Here is a 24230-nt window from a genome sequence, read left to right on the forward strand (position 1 = left end):
ACCACCTTTCCCAGATGAAAGAATATTGTGGAGAAGAATGTTCTGTGGAAAAGAATACTGATGAGTCGGGTCTAGTTTATTTTCTGCGACCGAGAACAAGCATGGTGGATTCCTGTAGAATCCAACATCTTGACAGCTGAGAACTTCTCCTGAGCTACAGCTTCATGTACCACATTATTTATGAATTAGACAACAGGTGGTCCCTGGCCAAGCCTTCACCATAATGGTGGTGGCACACACCAATCGTAAAAGAAATTCTACTGATAAACAAGTCATATTCAAGCTTTGTATTGTTTCCCGATAGTATAAAGCCAACCTTTTTTGCTGCCCTGTAAAAAGAGAATATTAATCTTGCTCATTATGATAACGTAAAACCTATTTCTTTTTAATAAGATCATATGGCTTGACAACCCTGGGTTTATTTAATATTGCACAACAGTGTCATAGTGTATCCCAATACACCCAACATTCTTCTGTGAGTTTAAATTAAGTCAGCTTGTTATTAAAGCTGCTTCATGAGGCTGTGGTGCAGTCGGTTCCTCATTTTCAAGAAGGTCCATTCTCTATTTATATTCTTCAAATGTTGTATGAGGGAGGGTGAGTATTCAAGTGTATGACATTTCTTGCCATTTTGCTGGTGTTAAAGTATGTGTTGTGTCTGCATGAGAAACGCTGGTTAGCGCAGAAAATATTTTGCAGTAGCAGCTAAACCATGATGAGAGACATTTTGGGGCATTTTATCAAGACAGGCGATAAAATTATCGCCGCTTTAGCGGCAGAAAACTGCAGCTAAAACGGCGATAATGGGCTTGATAATATTCTCTATGGTATTCCAATTGAAGCTCAGGTTAGATGTCCTTCACATCTAACATGGGCTTCAATTGGAATTATGGTTAAAGATATGAATCCTGTGAGACAAGATGCATTCCATTCATGCACTCCTTTATAACTTTCATAAAAATGTTTTCATAAACCAATGTTTGATAATCAGTAGTTCATTTATTCATAGCGAAGTTTGTTTTGAAGATTTCATTTTTTCAAAAGTGTAGTACATCATATTTCAAAATTATAGTATTGCCCGATGCATTTCAAGCATATAGCCCTTTCTCAGGGGACTTCCATTATATCTAGAAACAATAATCATATGTCGTCATTAGTACCTCAATGCAAACATTTTGAATGACATAAAATCAATATGTGTGTGTCACACTGTAAAAACATGAAAACTCATAGGTTTCCCCTGCATGTATTTCTAAGAACCAACGTAATATTGTAACACAATATATGAAGCCCAAAAGATTGGGCACTGACCTTAGTGCTCGTGACGTTGCATGTACCGAAATAGCTGCAAAAAATGTAAATGAAAATGGATTCGTATAAGTAACACGAAACATGACAGACATCTCACGTCTGTTTTTAAATGCGGTAACTGGCCGTATCTTACCGGGTCCGTAGTGCGATAGTTTCTCCCTCGCTATGCTTGGCGTGCGACGCTCTACACGCCCGCACTCTATGGTTTAAAACCACTATGGTTACGTCGTTTGTTTACGTCTGACGCGAGTACTGCGTAAACATAGAAAACGGTTTATCTGTCAAAAGTGAATACTCCACGGCCGTGGAACGTGAACCTATTTTTCTAATGTTTACATGCAGGGCACGAAGTGCTTACTGTAAAATGATGAGTTTTAAAAAAAACGAAAGTAAACTATGAACATAGCAAAACGTACGTAAATCTCACATTTCAGTTATAAAGCTTATAACAAACTGTTAAATGTAGGCTGAGCATACATCAATGTACCACCATGTGCATAATATAAGTAGTCCTGCACAGTCTTTATACAATAGTCTATAAGTAACAGTGTAAATCCATCCTTTCATTGAGCCCTTTTGGTTGTAAGGTACATAAATGGTCGATCCAGAAGATTTCCCTCCGTAGTAGGTGGCTGTTTTTGTCTCGGCCTGGAAGGGTTAACACCTTTTCTAAAATACAAAATTTTAGTTGGCTTGCATTGTGTTTTGCATCATTGAAATGTGCTGCTATTGTAGACTTTTCATTTTTCAAACGAATATTACTCTTGTGTTCTATGATTCTTGTTTTAATTTTTCTCTGCGTTTTTCCAACATATGAGAGACCACAAGGGCATCTCAACATGTAGATGACGTTTGAAGTGTCGCATGTTCCAGTGACTTTCAATTTTATCGGTGAACCTTTGGTTGGGTGGTTTATGGTGTTACCTTTAATGATGGCGGAACAGTTGCCGCAGTTGTGACATGGTAGAGTACCTTTATGCACACTATGTTCTGGTTGTTTTGTCTCTTTTACGAGTTCTTTCAAATTTTTTGTTCTTTCATAGGCGAAAATAGGTTGATTTTTTAACAGGCCTTTGAAATCTTCCTCTAGTGCCAACATTGGCCAGTGTGTTTTGATGGATTTTTTGATTTTTAAACTGTTTGTAGAATATTTGGACACGAATACAGATCTTTGTTCTTCAATTTTCCCTTTTGGTTTCAGTTCAATTTTTCCAACATTTCTTTTGGAAAAATTCAAAAAAAGAGGATATCCTCAACCAATCTTGGATTCTGCGTCACAAAGAGCTGACAAATTACAAAGAGAGCACTTACTGAAACCAAAAGGAAAAAGAGAAGAGCATCACCAGAACTAAGGATGGAATAACTAGGAGAAACCAAAAATAGGGATAACAACCACATCCAAAAGAACTGAAAAGAAACATACCTCAAGCAGCAACAAATAGAGCGGATGCAAGTAACAACAACTACCTCAAAGATACTGAAAACACCTACCTCATCATCAGCACAGAAGTAGAAGGACGAACAAACAGCGAATCACAAATCACCAGGAGGAGAGAGACCGCAAAAAGGAGCTATGAACAAAGACAGAGGCCCTCGGAGGGGGCCCAGAGATACCAAAGAACTGCAGATATCCTTTCTAGTGACACAAGGGGAGATCACCCGAGAGGGCGGGTAAGGAGGGCTGAAGGGGAAAAGCTGGAGAAACATAGGGCATACTTTAACCCCAAAACCAGGGACTCTAAAGGGTGTACGTGTTTAAACCACTAAATGTAAATTTAAGGGAAAGTATATTCACTTTATCGAACCTATGCATCCCGAGGGAGGGGGAGGGGGGAACGGAGTGGGGACATTGCCATTGCATGTCTAAAACTCGACGATTTAGCTCAGGGAGGATGGGGCGGGGGGAGGGGCGTGTATGTCACATGTGATTTGTCTTGTCGCCTGTTGGGCTCGTTCGTCTACTCTGTCTTGTCTGTTTGATCTAATTCCCATACCTACTACTCTGACACATTCCGATACCTCAAGAATTTCCCATCCCAAGTGTGCTACTTGCAGACCGAAAAATATGAGCACAGGTATAGGGGAAGGGGGAGAAAGCCGGAAACAAAGGAGCACCTACGGAAACCCCCACAGGCGGGAGAGGGAGAGGGAGGGCGAAAAGAAACGTTTAAGCCCACACATTATAAACCATGACACAGAATAACAACAAAACCCTCCTCACAAACCTGAAGTTCGTCTCACTTAATGTCAAGGGCCTCAACCACCAGGTCAAGAGGAAAAAGATCATAGACTACCTAGCCAAAACTAAGGGTGACGTCATACTCCTACAAGAAACCAAGCTATCCCTGGAGGACTCAGCTAGAGTCAGGGCAAGATAGATAGGGGAGACAGCCTGCTCACCAGCGATAGGGAAGAAGCGTGAAGTGATCACGCTGGTAAATAAAAATTCAAAGATCACCATTGTAGACCAACACCACAACGAATCAGGGAGGCTACTAATAACACGTATGAAAAGAAGGGACGAATACTTCCTGGTAGTGAACACATACGCCCCAAACACAGATGACACCGCATACTGGGGAGATGTAGCTAGGAGACTGGAAGCTAACAAACATAAGGACATGATAGTGTTAGCTGGGGACTTTAACCTTGCTTTAGACTACACCCTGGATAGACAATCACAGACCCACACACTTCCACCGGCCTCACACAGCACTCTAAAAAACATATGCACTAGATTCAACTTGAAGGACCCATGGCGACTACAACACCCTGACACCAGAGACTACACCTTTTACTCCAACCCGCACAACTCCTACAGTAGAGCTGATTACATCCTAATCTCGGGATCACATACACACCTAATTGAACATTCGGAGATAGCGGCCAGGACAATCTCAGATCATGCATTTCACTACAATTAACGGGACAACACAACGATAACCCCACCCGAAGGTGGCGCCTTAACAATGATGTCATGACAAACCAAGAAGAAAAGACCAAATTAAAACAAGCGATTACTAACTACATTAGAGAAAATGACATGCCAGGCATAGACCCCAATACCTTGTGGGATGTGCTCAAAGCAACAGACAGGGGGACACTAGTAGATATCAAAGAGCAACGGAATAAGAAAGCCAAGGCACACTTAGACAAACTAAAAAAAGACATAAGAAGCCTGGAAACTCAACACATCAATGACACTAGGAACCACAGCACCCTAAATGACCTGATGAAAAAAAAATACGAATTCAACAAAATCCTGAGCGAAAGGGCTGGCCTGTGGATAAACAGGTACAAACAAATTCATCTATGTGAGGCAAACAAAGCAGGGAAACTCTTAGCGTCATACCTGAAAAACAAGCAGAGACAACACACAGCCTCTTCGATCACCGACACACACAACAACATGCACATTCAACACAAGGACATCTTACGCACGTTCAGTGAGTTCTATCAAGATCTCCACAAAAGGGACAAAACTTTGAACCAGGATGGCTGCGCGGAATACCTGAACAGACTAAACCTCCCCAAGATAGACGGTGAGGAGACCCTGAAACTTGGGCGGGAGATTGGCGCTGAAGAAATTGAGGCAGCAATTCAATCCCTTAAAGAAAACAAGGCGCCGGTGCCAGATGGATACACAGCTTCTTTCTATAAGAACTTTCAAACACAACTGCTCCCAACCATGAAAAAGGTCTTTAATCACAGCGAGGGGGAAGGTGTAGTGTCAATAACCATGGTAGAGGCAAACATAATAGTTATACCCAAAGAAGGCAAAGACGCCCAACGACCCCAAAATTACAGGTCCATCTCACTTATCAACATAGACTGCAAGATATACGCCAAAATCCTAGCAGTAAGGATCAACACAGTCCTCCCACAACTAATAAGCAACGCCCAAGTAGGCTTCATGAAGACGCGCATGTCTCATGATAACACAAGACTCCTATGTCATGTCCTAGAACAGTCGGCCAAGGCTGGCGGTAGCAATCACGCTAGATGCGGAGAAAGCATTCGACAGAGTATCCTGGCACTTCCTGGAACAGTGCATGCGAGCCTATAACCTGGGAGACAAGTATATGACGAAGGTGAGGGCACTATACGCAAACCCGTCCGCACAGATTGCCATCAATGGGACAGTCTCTGCCCAGTTCGCACTCCAGCGGGGGACAAGACAGGGGTGCCCCCTTTCACCCGTGCTGTTTCTACTGGCACTGGAACCCTTAATCAGAGATATTACTGCCAACAGAGATATTGTAGGAATCAACATAAGCGGTACCACAGCGAAACTAGCGGCTTATACAGATGTTATACTCATAATAACAGAAAACCCCAAATCCTCTATCACGGCCCTTATGGACACCATAGAGAAATACTCTGCCCACGCGGGGTACAAACTGATTAGAAACAAATTGGAGTGTATGCCACTTAACATCCACACCCCCAGAGGAGTAATAGACAACTCGGGATTAGCCTGGCAACCCGGGTTCATCAACTACTTAGGGATCCAATTCGGCAAAGACCTCAAAAACACACTCGACCAAAATGAGAAACTAACCCTAGAAAAGGTCAAAAGACTCCTGGAAGCCTGGTCACCCAAGTTCATAACTTGATGGGGGAGGATAGACACAATAAAGATGTTGATCACCCCGGTGATCAACTACCTGGCGGGAATGATCCCCTAAACCCTCACAGATGACTTCCCCCGTAAAACGGACAAAATCTTAAACAAATTCCTTTGGCAAGAAAAAAAACAAGAATAAGCCTAAAAAAACTAAGGTTAGGGAAAAAACTAGGTGGTCTAAATCTGGCAGACTTCAGAACATTCAAAATCGCATTTATAGCGAGACAGGGAGTTTACTGGGTCCTGCCCAACCAAGACTACAGACCAGTCTGGCTCGAGGTTGAGAAAGCCATACTAATCAACGCAAATCCAATAACACTCCTCACCGCAAACATACAGGCACTTAAAAATAGCCTAATACTTAAAAACATGCCCTGCTTGCAGTGGACCGAAAATTGCAACACAGCGTTAAAAACTCTAACTGGGAATCGTTATGGGCAAACTCTAGAATTAAATATAGGGGGAAACCCCTAGACATAGACTCTTGGAAAAGACTAGGGATCTCATACCCAGCACAGCTGGAGGAGGGGGGAAGCCCTTACGCCTTCAGCATGCTAAAAACAACACATAATCTACCAGATATAGAACTCTATAACTTCCTCAAAATAAAAGCAGCCCTAACAAAATCTAAGATATCAGGATATGAGCCCTCAATCATCCAGTATATGGAGAACCTAAACAAAGTTGGCCACCAGGCATCCCAGATATACAAACTTCTCCACCCAACCTCCTCTAGGCTCAACGACAAGACAATCAGCTACTGGGAATCGCACCTAAACATCACACTGAACGAGCAGGATCGACACACCCTCTGGCAGTCCCCGTCAAAGAACATGATCTTCCCGGTCTTAGCCCAGACAAAATTCTGGCTCTTGCACAAGATCTACTGGACCCCGGCCCGCCTAGCGGCCCTAGGACTGAGGGAAAATGACAGCTGCTGGAACTGCCACAAAGAACAGGGGGACCTCGCACACCTCATCTTCCACTGCACAAAGGTCAGAATATTCTGGTGAAAAGTATTTAGTTTCATAAACAGAGCCGTAGGTTGTACACTCAAAGAAGAGTACGCCACACTCACCACGGCATTTATAACAGCGGACATCGACACGCACGACAGTAGCCTTCTGGACCTCCTGCTGACAGCAGCAGTCAGGATAGTTCTCACCAAGTGGAAGGACACCTCTAAGGCCACCTTCAAGGGGTGGCTCAACTGGGTTACATATCTGAGAGGGGGGCGACATCACAGCCTTACGATCCACACCATGGAGAAGTCTAAACAGGGGCTTGTGGTCAGCCTTAGATAAATTCCTAGCACCGTACGAACTCCCATGAGAGGGCCAGCCAGTAGGACCCAAAGAACAAACGGCAGCACTAAACTTTTGAGCGGGCAACCCCCCCTTCCCTCCCCCCCCCTCTTCCTAGTCTCGGTCAGAGTAGATAGATAAATAAATAGGGGACCAGACATGAACAAAATGTAGCTTGACACCAACTGACTGACGGGCTCCCATATTACAAAACACCAAGGGAAATATATGTTATATGTTTTATGTGGGTAGGATGAAGAGCAGGGATGCTCAAGCTCATGTTTCAAACTGAAGTCTAGACAACAAAGTACTATGACGCATGGGTTTGCATCCCTGCACATACAATCGCAATGAAGTGTATATGTTATCTGTCGTATGTTGTATATGTTAAAAATACTCAATAAAAAAAAAAAACAAATAAAAAAAAAGATTTCTCACTAGCATCATTCTACCCGCGCTGGAGAGAGATGCGGACTTAAATGAAAAGGATCGGGGCGGAAAGGATAAGGGGGAGAAAGGTGGAGTTTGTGAGCGAGCTGGTGGGTGAGAGGAGTAGAGGCGAAGAGATGGAAGAGTCTAAAGAGGCGGGTGAAGAAAGGGATCGGAGGGGAGGGAGAGGTGAAGGGCCTGTCAGAAAGAGAAAAACAAGACAAGCCCGGCTCTGAAAGTGGGGTGTGCGCCAGCGCCCGCCAGGGTTTATTTAAAAGTGCACAACAGTGTTATGGTGTATCCCAATCCACCCCACATATACCAATATACCACTCTGTGATAGATGAAAGCAAGATTTGGCCTAGGTGGGATTCGAACTCGTGATCTGCAGCTCACGGAAAAAGCCAACAATGACCAAGCCTTCATAACTGTGCACCCCAAAAGAATAAAACAACCGAAAAGTCCTCATACATATACACATCCATGCACCTAGTACCCTACAGGAATGCATAACAGGATCCAGCCAGCACTATCGAACAGCGGGGCACATTATCAAGAACGGCATTACAATTATTGCCGCTATAGCCACCAGAACATGGGCTTCTATGGGAATTCACAAGGGCATATTATCAAGCCCGTTATCGCCGCTTTAGCTGCAGTTTCCTGCCGCTAATGCAGTGATAATTGTAACGCCCTTCTTGATAATATGCCCCAAAGTTCTTTATTAAACAATGCATTCATTACTTCATTCTAACTTGGTTCATCTATCCGATTTAAACAACACAAAGAGTATGTAAGTGAAAAGTCTACAGAACACTTCCCCAAATGAGCATCTCTGCATTGTCGAGGATTCCAAAAGCGCTTCTGCGCTATATGGATGGTTTGAATGAACTATCCAAATGTATGTAACATAACATATTTTAGAACTGACGCCTATGTACTGGCACACATTATTTTGTATGTACAAATGTTACCATGATGATATCGAGTTAACTTGCAAATTAAATGCGTTGTCCCTTGATTTGAAGCAAAAGTCTGTTTTCAGAAAACAAAACATATTCCAGATGTACGGCGAGATTAACTCCCCAAATAAATAACATCTGTGCAAATATAATCACACACAGTAATAATAAAATATGCATTGCTCCTTTAAAGGGTGCTGTGGAGTTTGATACATATGGTGCAACTTCTTTTCTCAATAGTTAACTGTAATTATCCTGCTTTCATATTCGCTGAGCTCTTGTGCAGAGACACTTAGAATTGGCGAGAATACCAACATAAAAGCAATACAATGAACAATTTCTGAAGACTCACTGAAATGCAAAAACAGCACTGAGCTGCAACAATCTGTTAAAAGTAGGAGTGGATGTGCGAAAAGTAAACAAACAGCCGAGACTGCTGGGCACCAGAGTTCACTACAGCTTTGTTCCATATCGTAAACACCTCGGGTTAACAACAAACGGGGACGAACGGATGGAGTTGAACAAGCATAGGGTGTGTGGAGAGAGATGGGATGGGGGTGTATCTGTGGGTATGATGGAGAGGGATAGGGATGAGAAAAGAGATGTAACCGATGGCAAAAAAAAACAATACCCCATGATGGTGATAGGGGCAAGCTGTACGGGGGCACAGCAAAGAGCAAGCTACAGCAGGAGGACGGTAATTTGGTGGCGGGACAAGCAATAATACGGCGATGGGGGAGAGCAATTTAAGCAATATTGATGGAGTAGTAGAGTGTGTGCGCACAGTGCCCCCAAGATCTTCATTGTATCGTGCACATAGACTTAAAGCAAGCTGGAGACATCCTGGGCTCAGATCCGCTAGCACTGCATTTAAACAAGGTAGAACTTGTAAAATGCAAAGGTGACCTGAAAGTCTGCGTGTTCCAGAGAGAAGCACAATGGCCGAAGGAAGAAAATGAAAGTGAGTGGTCGCGCGGCCGGGAAAGTGACGCGGCCGCACGGCAAAGCGGGAGGGGGGAGGGAAAAAAACATGAAGCGTGTTCGAAAAACAACCATTGGCCACGATATGTGGTGGGGGAGGGGAAGGAGCGCGAGTGGTGCAGGCGCGGCGGCAAAAGTGAAAGCTGCTGCGCGTGTAAGGGTTGAAAGCCAGATGGCACTGTAAGGAGCGCGCCCACGCTCATGCACTCAAGCTCTAGGCTCATGGTAGCATTTTCTGAAGCCCCCTTACTAAAAGTCTCGAGAGCAGCGCATGCACTGGCTCAGTGAGAACTAAAAAGGAGGAATGTAGTATAACTAATAAAGGACCCCGACCATATGCAAAAAGAAGGATGTTGCATGGCACTGTTTGCTTTTGCACCCTTGCTCTGTACTGTAGTTCACTTGAGTCATCAGATGTATATGATCATTGAATCCCTTGCGGCTTGCATTATTGAGGTAACATACAGTATGGTCCAGCTCACCCCTTTATTATACATGATCCCCAGCAAAGCACATTTCAGCATATTATAGAATATTGCACACAGATGATACCAACAATATTACTAATATTTGATGATTTATGTGTACTGAGTAGGGAGCCGAATGGAAAGCAGAATGAAAAGAAATCCATACAAGTGTAACCTGATTGCAGACTTAAATAAAGAGAATGACATCTGGTGAAGCCAACTATTGATAGCATTAATTAAAGCAGCAGCCATTCCAGGAGACTTCCAGATCGCGAAGAAAGAGGTAATAGCCTAAATAAAATTAAAAAACGTGAGGTAAGGTACCTTGCTGTGCTGTCTCACCGCCCTCTACAATATGCAAGAAACACCTAAAGAATGACTTATGCTGCAGTCTCACCATCGTTTCCTGTCAGACTCGCAATGATTTCAGCAATAGGCCAACGACCATCGGCCAGGATCCACCCTCCTTTGTTACTAAGAGGCCAGCGAAGGTCAGAAAGACAAGGAATGTCCCAGTCAGGGGTCTGACTAGTTGTTTTGTGCCAGGCTGTAGTACATCCCCGAGCCGGAGGAGAACAGAAATACCCTCAACATATCCACTGCCCTCGGCTGCAGCACTTGATGCAGAGAAGGCCTTCGATTCATTAGACTGATCTGACCTCTATGCAACCTTGGAATGGAGACGACTTGGACCTTCAATAATGAGCTGGTTTTTCCTGCTCTATGCAGAACCAGTTGCCAGGATACCGTTCATATAGGTATACTCAACTGAATAGCCAATAGGAAGAGGCACTAGACTTGGTGTTCATTATCACCTTTGCTGTTAGCACTCGCGGTGGAACCTCTGGTAGAACACTTTACGAGATAGGGGAAAATGGGCTGGATGTACAACCATTTTTAGGTCTCGTGGCGTTAACCACACGAAAGTGCGGTCTCGCCAGAGACCTATTGTTACTGGCTCAGCTTTCTAGGAGACAAGACCTGGCCGCATGCATCTGCCAGGATCGGATCAGAGCGGGTGGCGCGCACAACCACGCGCTCCGATTCCGGCAGGCTGGTCACAGACACACCCACACAGAGACATGTGCACACACACACAGGCACACACGCAGAGACATACACGTACGTACGCACACACACACTAGCGCACATACACGCACGCATACACACGAGCGCACACAAACAGAGACACACACCACCACCCACCCCCCGCCGCACACACACAAGAGCGCACGCACACATACACACGAGCGCACACACACACACCAGCGCACAGAGACACCCCCCCGCCCCGCCGCCACCTCCCACTACAACTAAGACCGACTCACCTCATCGGTCCAACTCCAAACTTCAGCCGCCACCGCGGGGCTCTCCCTCGGGCATGGGAGCCCCGCGTCACCACTGCTCCTCTGGTCGGGCACTCCGTGGGCACGGGCTTCCAGCAGAAAACAGAAGTCCCGCCCCACGGCAGGTTTCGGCAGTGCACGCGCACGTCTATTCCTGCTTCCGCTCATTCCGCTCTCTGGTCCTGGGGTCGCATATCTGGTATGGGTTTTACCTTGTTTTACAATAGCGATCGTTTTTTTAATTTTTATTTATGTAATGCGATTTTGTATAGCGCAAACTTTACCCGAAGGTGTTGCTCTCTTGTCTTTAATATCTTGTTATTTTCCGTCATGACCCTTTGTCAAATTAATGCAATTCTGTCTTCATTTGTCATGTACGCTGTGGTCCACACGTCACTGTGGTTGGGAGTGGCAGGAGTGTAGTATAACAGAGATGGATGCCAATCGACACTACAACTAAAACATGGAAATTCATGGATTTATCTGTTGATCCTCATGCCTAGTGTCACGGAAGCATGTGTATGCTTTAAGCTACCAGGCTGGGACTTAGTAGGCAAGCACCCCATCTAACATTGTAAACATAACTATCCACTTTAAGCCCATCAGCTGCCCTCAACTTGCACTTTTGATGGGGAATCGAATACCATGTATACCATTTTTGAAATAACAGACTTAGCAATAGTATAGTCAGCGTAGACGAGCCAGGGCACTCTCGTTTACCAGTACCAGTGAAATACGATTCCACGCTCCCTGCATATCTTGCGGGCAGAGCATCAGCTCCTGGTTTCGCGATCTTTTTGTTCCATGTGCAAAGGATGGCAAGGTGAGAGTCACTGTCCTCGCATTCGCTTCCCGATGCAGAATACGATCATATTTAACCACCTCTTACCTTTCAGAAATTTGTCAACGTCTTTATTTAAACAACTAAGTATAAAATACAACAGTGCAACACATGTATTGATTATTTGATCATCTTTTCACATTCTTGAACATTTTCCCCAGCTTATTTAATTTTTGTCTGCATAGCTAATTTTTACATTCAAATGTAATCAGCCAAATTGGCACACGTTTGCAAGTTCTGCGGAGAGACACAGCACTGGCTTTTGACATTTTGTAATTGAATTAGTTGATGTTAAACAGATTATTCATACTGTTTTATTGCTTTCTATGTTGGGTACATGTGCGTTACTGTCATTTTACTCCATTCCATTTTTTTTATTTATATAATCTAAAGAGGAGTCAGTGTTCACTTTGTTTCAGCATACACATGTGGATCTCGCAGGTGATTTTGGCATACTGGTCATAGATATTGAAATTATAGACTTGGAAGCACAGAAGCCTGACTGAAGCATCCATCACAGGCTGAAAACTGACATTAGATTTACTTCATCGCTGCTGTTCATGCAGTGTCACTTGCCCTCCATTTCTCAAAGTGTTCAAGTTTGGGAGCCATGATGTCACACCCTGGCAATAGATTGTGACCACCATCCTAAATTGGGGGACCTTTATAGTACAGCAGAAAGACGGGCTACGTTCTATCTGTTGTGAGGTTTGTTGGGATAAATAGTGACTAAATTGAAACACAGCATTACCTTCCAGATAACCGATGATGATGACCTGGTGTTGTCTGCAAAATATATCACATTAGGCCTGTCAGGAGGCTCTGTTCTGGCATGTTGGTCCTTTCCCACTAGGAGCTTTGTGTCAAATCCAGAGTCATTTACTAGAGGAAGTGTTAACGCATTGGATCAAATTCGGATTTGTGACCTGAGAAAGTTGTTAGTCACAGAATTAGAATATTTTTGATGGGTTCCTTTCTGTGTTTGGGTCATTGTTGTGGAAATAGATTCCTGAGTTCATTAAAACAACTTAAAATAACTACAGATGATGGATGGGGTGCTTGCAAAAGAAGCACCCTGCAAGGCTGGCAGTAAAAAAGGCACAGTTACTGCCAGCCTTGCTTCTCCTAAGCAAGGACTATAATTACAAAGTGCATATTTATGCACCAGTTGCAGGTTTTCAAAACACATAAATAAAAGGCATTGTCATTTACAATGCCAAGCGCTCAAACTCTTGCAAATACGAGACCTATTGCATTGCAAATGCTTGTTTGAGGTTGCAAACAGGAAATGGTCAAATTGCAACAGCAAAATAGGTCTGCCCTATTTACAAACCCTATTTTGTGAGTCGGTAGCCTATTACCTACTCGCAAAATAGGGTTTTCAGCTCGCTATTAGGAAGGGGCATGCCAAGTCCGTCCCTTCCTAATAGCTACTCGCACTTCAATGTAAGATTGTTTTGTGGCCGCAATTGCAGTCGCAAAACACTCGAGGTTCACCACTCATTTCAAATGGATGGTAAGCCACTCGCAAATGGGAAGGGGTTCCCAGGGGACCCCTTCCCCTTTGTGACTGGCATTGAAAATATTTTTTAGGATCAGGGAGTGGTCCCACGGGCCTACTCTTAAAAAATGAAACAGTAACGGTTCAATTTTTTTTTTCAAATGCATCGCATTTTCCTTTAAGGAAAACGGGATGCATATAAAAAGATTGGTTTATTTAAAAAGCAGTCACAGACATAGTGGTCTGCTGACCCAAGCAGGCCACCATCCCTGGGAGTGCTAGCCATTCCCAATGGGGTCGCAAATTGCACCTGGCACATGAATATTAAAGAGGCAAGCAATTTGCGACCCCATTAGGAATGGCAATCAGTGTCTAAGACACTGCTGCAAATTCCAATTTGCGAGTCGCAAATTGCGAGTTGCAAAACTAAGCAATTTGCGACTTGCAAGTTGGAAGGGTCGTACATCTGGTCCAAGGAATCTAATGAATATAGCCAACACTAAGAAAATGATTTCATTATACTCCAACGATATCCTTCTGTGCCTCTAGGAACTGGATACACAACTCAAGGAGGTGAGACATCAACTAAATTAATTTAGTGCACTATCCAGCCAGATGACAAACTGGAGGAAATCATACATATTCACACTGCACCAGACAAATCCAGACAAATCACAGAGAGTAGAATCTGACCCACAAATATAGGCTTCCACTACATTGAGATACTTGGGAGCACAGGTTTACCTCACAAATAATGACTTTGTGGAGGGTAATGCAAATAAAGTAGTACCGGCAACTAGTAGATCAATACAGTTCTGCATGCCCCCTGTTAAGCATACACAGAATTGCAGTATCCACAATATTTTTTTACCCAGATTACTATATTCCTTTACTAACACACTGGTAATATTGTCTCGATCACTGTTTAACCCTTTCGCGGCGAGCGGGCCATGACGGAACCGCTCCGTCACCAGCACACCCCACCCGAGGGCCATGACGGGGCGGTTCCGTCATAAGCGTGGGCGGGGTTAAAGAACTTGATTTAATACTATTGACCAATGTTCCCTCTAATTTTTTCCCACTGTGTGGGCAGTATAAGGTCTCTGTACGCTGCAGCCAAGGGTATGTGCGCCAAGAAGCTGACTATTCACACAAGTGCAGCACACAACTACCAAAATCAATGGCATTTGACGTGGCATTGCCTGAATAATTAAAGTACATAAAGACAGAAAAGTCATGTTAGAATTGATTACACCCTTTTTTAAATATAAAGTTCTGTTTAGGTATTACATCTAGGCCTTTGCATACTCCTAATACATGATAAAATGCCTGGTAGAGTCCTTTTCTCTGGGTTTTAAAAATGAACCTGGAAATTCCACACGCTCGTGCGTGTTCATTTCCTATGGTCCATTTTGATTGGGCTTTGCGTGCGTGTTGTTTTTTAACAGAATACGCAATAGGCCATGGTCGGTCGCGTAGCTCGGCCCATGGCCTATTGGTGTCTGTTACGCGCACCAAAGTCCATATGTTTTAAATTATCATGCCCAGACACGGGCGCGATAATTGAAAACATATGCCTCGCAGTGGCGGGCGCGCGCGCCACTTGTGGGCGTTTTATTTTTCAATAGCGATCGCATTCAGTGCCTGCCTTCCGGTGATGCTTGTTTTTATTGCGATAGCGGGCTGCACCGCTTTCTTTTGATGTATATTAACATTACTGACTTCCTTTGAAAACAAAACTAGTTGCTTCCAGTCAGGAGACAAACTAAAATCGAAGCCAGTAAAGTGCACAAAGGGTAACGTGCCTCGGGCTCGCCCATCTTCCACGCTGACAAGGTTATGTGCGGTAGCCCCACCAGCCACCCATCCGTCAGACACTTTGCATGTCGGCACCCCCGACAGGGCAGGTTTCTTTACAGAGGTCAGCCGATTCCTTTTTGGTCGAATGCATGCAAATTATGTTCATGTTCCCAGGCACACACCCTCGGATATTTACACACGCACGCAGAAAACGCCACAAGTGATCTGGTAAACTACACTTTATCCGTAAAAATGAATACCACATGATTATACCCCTGCACATACCTTTGCTAGACATATGCCTGTACTTTATATTTGCACACGCACACATATCCTAAAGAACCATCAAATGTGCAGAGGCGTGTCTGTGTACATATATCACATCTAGTTGCTTGGCTCTCCCAAGCTTGGACTGGCAGCAAACTCGGTATATATATTATGTAAATCAGCACAAGGACCTCCTAAGCCAGTACTTAGCAGCATGCTTGGGTATATTTTATGTATCAGTACCCGAGTCTCATGGTTCTACAGTACTTTACGTTCAGTACATTATATATCCATGGTATATACCGGCAGCAGGGTCGGTATGTATTTTACATACACATGCTCTAAATCTACTCAAGTCCTTCCTGGGTTCACACTAGCTGCAGTTGTGTATCTCAGATCTTTTTTAAGTTAACATGGGATCGAGAGCTGCTCCAGAAATAACGGTACAAAAGGGGGTGGATTAAACCCAGATCTTTTGACTGGGTGTGAGTGTTTGATTGATTCACATGCTCCGTCCATCACCACCCCCTTTTGTACCGCTTTTGGCCGCCATAAGTGTGGCAGGGTATGCTCAGACGTGAGTCCCTTGCTCACTTTGCCACTGGATTCAAGCAAGCCGGGCTGAAGACGGCTGGAATGCCAGAAGCCGGTCCTCTGAAGCTTGTTTCCGGTCCAGGGAAGATATGGCTTGGCAGTTCGGGCTGGACTGTTCCCATGAGGCACAGGGTCAGACTGATTTGCATATGGCCATGTCTGAACTGGGGTGGCTGAGTGGGCTAAAGAACGGTGATGGATTAAACCCAGATCTTTTGACTGGGTGTGAGTGTTTGATTGATTCAGATGCTCCGTCCATCACCACCACTTTTTGTATCGCTCCAGAAATAACAGCAGTGCTTGCCGCAGTTGAAAGGAATCCCACAAGACATTCCGCGAAAACAGCACTATGAACAAAAGTTTAACCCTTCAAGGACCAGCTGCCTCAGCTCCCTCGATACATTATGGGCAGAACAAAGCCCTGAACAGAAGAGCTGTGGAAGCACCATGTGAAACTTGGTGGCAGAAATCAAGGCACCCCCACACATGGGGGCACAGTGGGTAAATTCATCGATTTAAACAGCATTAGCACCCGTATATACACACAAGCCCCCACCCCAAGACAGATATCGAGGTAACACCTACCCCTCAAAGACAAAGAAACTTGCTTGAAGATAACATGGGTGAACTCATGCAGATAAACATGGTACATCTGCCAAGCACACAGTGACCGCTCCTTGGCGGTACGCACCGAGGGGTGCCTCTCTGCCAGATGACAATATCCCCTGCAAGGGGAACAGCAGGGCCCGACTGTCCTCTTCCACAAGCAGGCACAAATACTCAGAGGCACGAATCCCCACCAAACATGGGAAAATGTACACAGTGCGACTGAAGACCATAACCCCCTCTCCCCTACTTCCATGGCTAGGCTGACGCCCTCCCCATGCCCTTGCGGCGAAACAGGTCTAAGTTATAGGTCACCACATGATCCAAGATCCCTGCCTGGGGGCGGCAACATCTGACAAAGACTCAAAGTGGTGAACGGACCCTGGGTAAACACCCAAGAGGAAAGAAACAATCTGGGCAATGTTTTAGTTCTCGGCCTAGCGTACACTGCGCAGCAGTGTTCGCGCAGCCAGAGTCCTTTTCTTGAGTTTTAATGCAATAATAAAGGTGCCCGTATCCGCCTTTCTCGGCCAGCTGGCATTGCGATCGCTTTCAGTGCCTGCCTTCAGGTGATGCTTGTTTTTATTGCAATAGCGGGCTGCACCGATTTCTTTTGATGTATATGAACATTGCACCCTCCTTGCGTTCTGTAATAGTTTTGTAAGGGCGAATCGTCCATGTGTTTTTTTACATGAGGCAGTGAACATAGCACCCACTCTTATTCTTGCCATACAGTCCCCCATTCTAACTAGTTTTGTGCTTTGAGATTCCATCTTCCCACGCGTAGAGGGCCTGTAATCTTTGCATTCCGTGGTGGCATTGCATGCTCACAGAACACTCTCTATATTGTCCGTACCGTAGTAGTAGAATAATTCTTTGATGGTGCTTTAGTGGCCTTGTGCGGTGGTGTCGTTTGTCATCAGCACACTTTCTGTCATTAGGCTTTTGCAGAGCTCCGTTTGCCGCCCCTGTATTCTGTGGTGCAGCGCCACATTGGTAGATCGCCCCTGGATTATGCACCAACTCTTCCTGTGGATCCGGGGGCAGGTTGTATTTTTTTCCAGGACTGGCACGGATTTGGGTGGCACTGTGTTGTGCGCACAGAGCAGCCCTCCTTGTATCTTGAGTTTTAGTGCAATAATTAAGGTGCCTGTATCCGCCTCTCTCTGCCAGCTGGCATTGTACATGGGTAGCACATTCCTTATTGATACTTGCACGGGCTCCGTCCCTTTATCTGTGGTGGTGCACTGAACACCCTCTTTGCTTTTGGAAGTGGGGCACCTTTCAGGTTGTTAGCAGTGCGATAGCACGTGCTCCAGTCCAGTTTCACTTTCTTGGAGCATAGGCTGTCGGTATTCCACCCGGTGTGTTACAACTATGTTAACTGGGCAGGTTGGTTCTCATCGTGCTTTCACAGTGGATCTCCGTTTCCTAAGAGTTTCAGTCTTGTAACTAGGCTCGGCCGCTTTCCATTTACGGATAATGCCCAACCGCAGCTGATGAAACCTGAATAATCCATACTTGAGCTCCACCACAAATTAAGCAGGGAAGCTTCCAGCATGAGCAATCAGTGCTATAAATGGGCATGGACTGTCCAGTACTCAGTGCACCACCTGTGCCCACCGAGGGCACTGCACCACGTGGGAGCCAAGGCCCGGCATCAGTGTTTACACACAGGCTGACACTACTTCTGGATTCAGGGCGAGGTAGCACGGTGCCTTTCATGCCAGTCTCTGCATGACCTGCACGATCTTTAGTGCCCAGAGAGGGCAGGCGTCCTTTCTGTGCTGTTGCCAACCGCAGCCGATGAAACCTGAATAATTCATGCTTGAGCTCTGCCACAAATTAAGCAGGGAAGCTTCCAGCACGAGCAGGCTGACAGCACTGCACAAGCGTACGTTTTACCACCCGCCCAATCAGTGCTATAAATGGACAGGGGCTGTCCCATAATCAGTGCGCCACCTGTACCCACCGAAGGCGCTGCACCACGTGGGAGCCAAGGCCCGGCATCAGTGTTTACACACAGGCTGACACTCCTTCTGGATTCAGGGCGAGGTAGCATGGTGCCTTTCAGGCCAGTCTCTGCGTGACCTGCACAATCTTTAGTGCCCAGAGAGGGCAGACGTCCTTTCTGCGCTGCTGCCAACCGCAGTCGATGAAACCTGAATAATCCATGCTTGAGGTCCGCCACAAATTAAGCAGGGATGCTTCCAGCACAAGCAGGCTGACAACACTGCGCAAGCTTACGTTTTACCACCCGCGAGAGAGTATGTGTCTGTGTGCATACCCAGAGGCGCACAATGCTTTTATTCAAAAGCATTCCCAGCTCGAGGCGCACATGCACGCCTGTGTTGTGAGTGCCTCCCGGGGTAAATGAGCTCTAACACTATGGAGTCTCAAGGAGAGAGCTGCATGTCCTGTGCCCTGCCCCAGCACAGTCTGTGTGTGTTTGTGTGTATGTGTGTTCGTATGGGTGTGTGTATGGGTGTGTGAGAGAGCGCGAGAGAGCATGTGTCTGTGCGCATACCCAGAGGCGCACACTGCACCAGTGCACGGGCCTCTCCTTTTATTTAAAAGAATTCCCAGCTCGAAGCGCACAACCACACACACACACACACAACCACACACACACAACCACACACACAACCACACACAACACCACACACATCCACACACACACAGCCACACACACCCAGCCACACACACAACCACACACACACACACAACCACGCACACAGCCACATACACACAACCACACACACACAACCACACACACAGTCATATACACACAACCACACACACACCCACACACACAACCACACACAAACAACCACACACATACAACCACACACAACCACACACACACACACAACCACACACACCACCGCACACATACAGCCACACACAACCACACACACGCAACTACACACAACTACACACAACTACACACAACCACACGCACAACCACACACACAACCACAACTACACACAAAACCACACATACAACCACACACAACCACACCATCAGTGCACACTTTCACCAGGCACAGACACTATCAGTTGTCAGTGCACGCTTTCCCCGGGCACAAACACCATCAGCCGTCAGTGCACGCTTTCACTGGACCCAAACACCACCAGTTGTAAGTGCACGCTTCCACAAGGCACACACCACCGGACGTCAGTGCATGCTTTCACCAGGCACACACACGCACCACCAGCTGTCAGTGCATGCTTTCATCAGACACACACCACCAGCCGTCAGTGCACGCTTTCACCAGGCACACACACCACCAGCCGTCAGTGCACGCTTCCACCAGGCACACACACCACCAGCCATCAGGGCACAATTTCTACAGGCACACGCACCACCAGCCATCAGTGCACACTTCCACCAGGCACACACACCACCAGCCGACAGTGCACACTTCCACCAGGCACACACACCACCAGCCATCAGTGCACAATTTCTACAGGCACACGCACCACCAGCCATCAGTGCACACATCAATTGTCAACGCATCCACAATTAACTATTGTAGCAATCGCAGTATGGCGCACTTTACTTTTAAACATATTCATCTAAAGCGCAGCATGCCACCATTGCTACAAAAATAAATACACATTTTCTTGGCCTACAATTTATAGACTTTTGTTGCAGTTGGTGTTGCAATATTTAGCAATGCCAATAGCTCAAACCTAATTAACCTGAGACCTATTGCATTGTAAATGCTTGTTTTCTCTTGGAAAGGTGGCAATCAACCTTTCAAAAGAAATAGGGAAACTAATAACCCACCAGTTACATGTGAAGGAGACAATTTCCATAGGTTTGTCATATTTCCGGTAGTGGCGGGTAAAGGGCAAAGGGGGAAATATGGGCCTTCAATTACAAAGGCCCAGACATACTTAAATAAAACAGTATATAAAATTGTATCAAATCATTTGGAATATTAGCTTTCTGTCAGTGTTTACTTAAATTATTAGTCGGGGATCAGTAACGTAGCCGTAGAACAATAAGAAAATATATAAAGTGAAAGCACATTTAAATGTGTTTTAGAGCTCTGTTAATGAATCTTGAGTAAATCCTAAAGTAAATAAAGACAGACATTAATGTAAACACATCTGATAAGTTTGCCACCTATCCAAGAGAAAAAAAATCAGTCATTGGTATGCAAGAGCCCATAACATCTCTGTGAGCCTTTGTAACATGAACATTCTGCATGTGTTTACTTTAACTATTATCAGGGATCTCTACCTCAACCTTAGAGCAACACATTATAAGAAATATTAATAGAAAGCACATTTAAATATGTTTTAGAGCTGCGTTAATGAACCCTAACTAATAATTGAAGTAATCAAAGACAGAAAATGAATGGTACAAATATGGCACATTTGTTTAAAAATTAAATGGCCCCTAGTAGGTAAAACAAAACACATCAGGCCAGCGAGTATCTGCTGGCAAGATAAGGGGTTATTAGCAGTGATTGTAAAACAGACTCTCCCCGGAATGCCGCCGCCAACCTGGATAATTACAGAACAAGAGGCATGTGTAGGAGTCCTCTGCTCTGAACTCCGTGACCCTTCTGAATCTTGGTTGCATGGAAAAACACCTGCCACAACCACTTCGATGATCTTCACCTCTTAATGGGCTGCTAATGTATGTGCTGCTGCTGCAAAGAATGGTCTTTCTCAAGTGCTGCTTGTAAGGTCTCACCTAGCGTCGCAGCGCATGTGTTGCTCGCTCTGTGAGATCTGTTGTCGTCGGGTTGCTTTTGGAAGGGAGCTCAAAGCTCCACCCATGCTTTTCATTGGCCAGCGTCATCCTTTATGGTAAAAGCTGGCCTCCGATTCAAAGTGAGGCTTTTTGGTGACCGCCCTGTCTCCCTTAGGTCCAACCCACACTGACTAGACTCGCCGTCTGTTGCTCGTCATGCGAGCTGCGTCTCTTCACTTCTCCTTTCTCACGAGGCAGTGGACGTGTTGGCACTTGTTTGCATTTGGCTCCTCGGCTGATCCTCCTGGGCGCTCGCCAGGTGGCTGTCCTCTCCATTGTCTGGACTTAGCACGCTGTGGGTCCTTTTATTGCTCTGTGTTTTTACGCCTGGCCAAGCCCGCTCCCAGCATGGAACCCGGGCCTTCCCTGCTGCCCCTGTTACCCTGCCCGGGTGTCTCCTTCAACACCCAAATCGGCCTCACCCTGGAGTTTGTCCTGCTGCCGCCCTGCTCCTACCTGGGCCAAAAGGTAAGAGGCCGGCGGCCTCACATCCTGTTTAGTGTCTGCTCAGCCCTGGAAGCAGGGGCCCCCCAGAGTGGGCCATTACCGTACCCCTGAAGGTGGTGGGCTCATTACACTCACCAGTGCTTCTTGCTTGTTACTATGATGTTTGTATGCGCTGTACTTGCAGCCTCAGCGATAGTAACGGCTGCCGCTTCTTTCTTTTTTTCCTATTCTTACTTGCAGTGCCGAAGCTCTCCCCTAACGCTTTCATTAGTCATTTACTTTTTTTTAACTGGTGCGGAAAGCCTCATACTAAAAGCACCTGTCCTGCCATTTCTTTTCTATTTCTTTACTTTTTCATTTTTTTTTAAACTTTTTCCTCTGCCGTGCTTTGCCTGGTTCTTCCATATTGGGCCAACCCCCACCCTCCCTTACTCCGTCCCTGCCTCTACATCACATACGGCGCTACTTCTCCTCCAGTTATTGTCAGTGCTACTGCAACTGTGCAAGACCGAGTTCCCACTTTCACTGTCGAAGACCAGCTATGGACAAGGGAGGGGAGTAGGCGGGGGGAAGGAAGGATCCATTAGCTTCCCCGGCTTAGGTAAGGAAAGCAGTTCCCAATATATCAATTCTTAAAGGGGGGGAGAATGGTGTGTGTTTGGGTAAATATCGCTTATGTTTTCAGCTGACCCTCGTTAATTGCTTGCAAACTAACAAGGATCGGCTCAAAACATAAGGGCTTTCATCTTGTGTTTTCATCCGCCCCCCCACCCCTCTTTCCTGATTTACTTTATTTTGTAATTGTCACTCCTCACACTATAAAGCGATCGAGGAAAATATGTTGCATCTTTGGCAAACAGAAGTGCACCGTAGCAAAGATTGTATTTTCTGAGTCTATGACCAAAGTATTTAAAAGTAAAGTATGAGCTTCCTCTGTGAGTTGCAGGCATCCTCACGTTTGGTAAAAAATGCAAAGTCCGCTAAGTTAGCACAATAATCACGTCCTGGTGGACAGCCAAAGATATATTCAGATAAGAACACAATTGGTCTGCTCATGTGGTAAAAATCAACACCAAAATCGGTGGTTCTAAAAATATATCCTGCCCGAAGAAGACCCCAGGTCACCAGAAAGTGCAAAATCTGGGATCCTTTTCCATCTTCAACACAGCAGTAGAACGCATGTCACTATCCCTTGCTTGCACCAGTGATTGGGATGGCTCGTAAAGCCGTTCAGGCCTACAATGCGGACCCTCACCACAATTACTAGAAATAACATGATGCCATTGACAAATGCCACGTTGTTTACTGCAAAGAAAATGAGTATTTTAAACACCAGTGCATAATTCCACGCACGCACCAACTACTTTCAAATACTGGCATGCAAGTGCGTTGAAACCTCAATCAATCAGGGGGTTTAAAGCGCGCTACTCACCCGCGAGGGTCACAAGGCGCTAAGGGGGGGGGGGGGGGGGGGGGAAAGTTAGCAGCTCTGGGTCAGTTGAAGAGCCAGGTCTTGAGGTCCTTCCTGAACGTGTGCAGGATCGGGAGCATCTGATGTTCACAGGGAGCTCGTTCCAGGTCTGGGCCGTGATGTAGGAGAATGTTCTCCCGCCTGCTCTGGCTCTGCAGATGCGCTGGGCCTCTGCCAGGGCAAGGTTGGCCAAGCGGAGGCTTCTCTTGGGTACGTGGAAGGATAGTCGTTTATTCAGGTAAGCGGGGCCGGAGTTGTTGAGGCAGTATACAGTCAAAATATCGAGTTTTTATTATCGATTTGCATTAATATCGATTAAAAACTATAGAATGGACACAATATCGACTGGACAGAATATAGACTACAAAAATATATCGAATAGGATAGCATTAATATCAAATTCAAAAATATAGAATGGACAAAATATCGAATGGACAGAATATAGACTACAAAAATATAGAATGGATAGAATATAGACTACAAAAATATAGAATGGACAGAATAT

The sequence above is a fragment of the Lissotriton vulgaris genome, chromosome 7, assembly GCF_964263255.1.
Source record: "Lissotriton vulgaris chromosome 7, aLisVul1.2, whole genome shotgun sequence".
NCBI lineage: Eukaryota > Metazoa > Chordata > Amphibia > Caudata > Salamandridae > Lissotriton > Lissotriton vulgaris.